The sequence below is a fragment of the Cucumis melo genome, chromosome 2 (assembly GCF_025177605.1).
Source record: "Cucumis melo cultivar AY chromosome 2, USDA_Cmelo_AY_1.0, whole genome shotgun sequence".
Taxonomy (NCBI): domain Eukaryota; kingdom Viridiplantae; phylum Streptophyta; class Magnoliopsida; order Cucurbitales; family Cucurbitaceae; genus Cucumis; species Cucumis melo.
This window is the reverse complement of record NC_066858.1, coordinates 17,769,642-17,773,233: the sequence shown is the minus strand read 5'-3', so window position 1 is coordinate 17,773,233 and position 3,592 is coordinate 17,769,642. Positions and strand designations below refer to the sequence as shown.

The window sequence follows — 3,592 nt, the reverse complement described above, 5'->3', positions numbered from 1 at the left end:
AGGCGTGATGATATTAGGAGAGTTCAAAATAGTGGAGTTAGTATAACCGCTACTACGATGCAAGTCTCTAGTTCTAAGGACAAAAACCCTGTCATGTCAGATATGACATTTTATGGTGTAATACGAGAGATATGGGAGATTGATTACCATCAATTATCTTTTATTTTATTTAAGTGTGATTGGGTTGACAATAGAAGTGGAGTCAAAGTGGACGAGCTTGGGTTTACCATCGTTGATCTCAAACGTATTGGACATAAATCAGACTCATTTATTTTAGCCACTCAAGCAAAACAAGTATTCTATGTCCAAGATTCTGCAAATCCTGAATGGTCGGTGGTTTTAACATCTCCACAAAGAACTATTGAAGAAGATTTCTTTGAAGATGAAATAGGAGATATGCTTCAAGAGTGTGGTTACGAAACCATTAAAAGGATGCCCAATGTTGATACACCTAATGAGACTGATGATACAAATTCAACTTATATTAGACATGATTGTGAGGGTAGATGGGTAGAGAAGGGCATGTCATTACTTTGCTTTATAATGTATTTAATTTTAGAGTTCGTAATATAATTCATATGCTTATGGTATCTTTATAATGTATTTATGTTTAAAGTTCGTAATATAACTGCTATATTTATGGTATGTCATTACTTTGCTTTATAATGTATTTATGTTTAAGTTCGTAACATAATTGTTATGCTTATGTATGTTGACTTTGCTTATTAATGTATTTCCATTTTTTTCAGATTCATAGATGGAGGATAGCAGTGAGGATGAAAGAGAAATGCTTCCAGAAGTAAGAAAGAAATCATTTGTTCCACGTGGGCCAACTACTATGTCTGAGTTGGCCTTAGTGAGAAATTCTGGGCAAAAGTTGCCCATTCAATTTAATGAACACGGACAACCTGTTGGAGCCACGTCTAAGAAAATGCAAAGTTACATTGGTGTGTGCGTTCGACAACAGATTCCTATCACATACAACTCTTGGAAAGAAGTTCCGAATGAGCTAAAAGATAAAATATATGATTGTATATCGGTATGAGTTCTATTGTTATGTTTTTCATATAATGTAGTTTACTTTACACTCTAAGTTTAACTAAGCTTTTCTTTTTTTTTGTGTAGATGTCGTTCGATTTACAACCCAATGCTAAACATTCTATACTTATGTGTGCATCAAGAAAGTTTCGAACGTTCAAGACCACGTTAACTCAGAAGTATATACTTCCGTCTAATGATCAACCATCACTCTTGCAGTTTCCTCCCAAAATCTATTCTCATATAAATCAAGAAGATTGGGAATCGTTTGTGGATGCTAGACTAAGTGAAGAATGGGAGGTAAATAAGTTTAAATTTTCAATGGAATTAGAATTGTTTTGATATCTACCTACAAACTAATACGTTGTATAGGATTATAGTCGTATTCAAAGGGAAAGAAGGTCGAAATGCGTATACAATCACCACATGTCACGTAAGGGATATGCTAATCTTGCCGATGAACTAGTGAGTATTTCTAATTAAATTGAAGAATTTATCTTAATATGTTGTTGTTAATTAAATATCTATCTTTTGTTGTAGAAAATAACGCATGATGTTTCCTATCGTTCAACTCTTTGGAAAGAAGCACGGAGAGGAAAAAATAATGATTATTTTGATGATGCTACTCGAGATTGTGCCTCTCGGATTGTAAGTATACTTATGTTTACAATATATAATCTTTTGTTAACCTAACTGATGATGAATTGTTTTATACTTGTATTGTTTTATAGGATGAATTAGTTGCAACAAATAAAAATGAGGACATCTTGACTGACGCATTGGGTTCCAAGGAGCATGGTGGACGTGTAAGAGGCGTGGGTGCTTTCGTCTCTCAATCACAATATTTCAACACAGTAAAAGGGAAGGAGAAAATGTGTCATAAAGAAGAGGATGACTCGAGATGCAAAAGTGACAAGAAGAGAAGTAATCACTCGAGGTCATCCATTGGAAGTATTAATATAGATCTTGATGCCGATGAGGACACACCTACCAACAAAGGAGTGGAGGTAATTGACTTTGTTGTCACTTTTAGTTTTTTAACTATATAGGATCAATTGTTCTTAACTATGCTTTTAATATTTGTAAAGGGAACACCATGCCAATTGTCTATAGGATCCATTAATAATATTGTTGCAGTAGCCACGATAGTTGAGGATAACGTTGGATGTCCCAATGTTAAAGTTCTAGTAGACGTGGTTACGGGAGAAAATTTGACTATACCCAATCCAGTGAAGGGAAAGATAGAGACTTTAAATCAAGCATTGGGTAACATTATAGAATGGCCTCGTCGGCTTGTTTCTACGATCAATGACAAACAAGTGTGTATCTTTTTTTACTATTTAAGTTTTGATTTTATTTGTATATGTATTTTGAATTTAGAACCTTGGTTGTGATAGGAGCATTCAACTAGGAAGGATGTCGTATACCCTTCAAATTATACTGACGTTAACGGGATTATTAAGCTTTTAAATAGACATGCCATGAACAACATGGAGGATGTAGACATGATTCGCATCCCAATGAACGAGCTAATATTTGGAAGTGACAAATTTGTTTATTTAGCTCGTGAAGATTTGTTGCATTACTGCGGCATGGTTGAAATCGGCTATATGTGTATACTAGCGTATATTACGTAAGTAGACAACTTATACTCATCTTTATCTCCAATACCACTTTTGTAGTTAGTTTGTTGATATTTTAACTATGGTTGCTTTTACTTAGATGTCTTTGGGATAAATGTGACTGTGCAAAGAATTTTTTTGTCATTGACCAATCAAAAATATCGTCACATATCAAAGATCGTGATCTTCGATCCAGAAATTTAGCCAACCAGCTAGAAGCAGTTAACTTGGAACAGAAAGTGCTAATTCCATATAATACCGGGTAAATAAAGAAAAGAAACACATTAATATATTTCCATTGAGCTTAAATGTGTACTCACATTGAAGATGTTGTTTATTGTAGTTTTCATTGGATGTTGCATGTTATCGATCTTCGTGAAAATTACGTTTATGTTTTGGACTCTCTTCGGAGTAAAGTCAATGAAAACATTCATGGAATCATAAATGTGTAAGTGTATTTACTTTATTACTTCTTATTTAACTTTCTTGTCTTCTAATGTTTCAAAATATTTAGAGGGTTGAAGACATGGCAAGCGAAACACGATCTACAACGCTATCGATCAACTCCAAAATGGAGACCTGTAAAGGTTATTTTGCATTTACAGGTAATTATTTTTTATGAAACATAAGATTAATTTGTATTCAATTGATGTACATGCAGTGCCCTCGTCAATTGGATTCTGTAGGGTGCGGGTACTACGTGCAAAAGTACATACATGAGATAGTGCATAATTCTAGTACTTATATTACTAACCTTGTAAGTTTCTACTTTAACTTTTTACATATTACAATTTATGATCCAAACTCATACTTTCCATATCTTTCTCTTTGTGTGTAGTTCAATACCAAAAATGCATATAGGCAAGAGGAGATTGATGAGATTCGAACTGAATGGGCAGCTTTTGTTAGCAGATTTGTGTAAGTAGTTGCTT

The 3,592-nt window shown here is 33.8% G+C and overlaps 1 long non-coding RNA gene across 1 annotated transcript; it reads left to right on the top strand.

Moving 5' to 3' along the window:
- The first annotated feature begins 2,310 nt into the window (after nucleotides 1-2,310).
- LOC127148208 (uncharacterized) lies at nucleotides 2,311-2,916 on the top strand. The gene is made up of 3 exons (XR_007819012.1): nucleotides 2,311-2,357; nucleotides 2,436-2,671; nucleotides 2,761-2,916. It is a non-coding gene; the product is annotated as an uncharacterized LOC127148208 (long non-coding RNA).
- The last annotated feature ends 676 nt before the right edge of the window (nucleotides 2,917-3,592 follow it).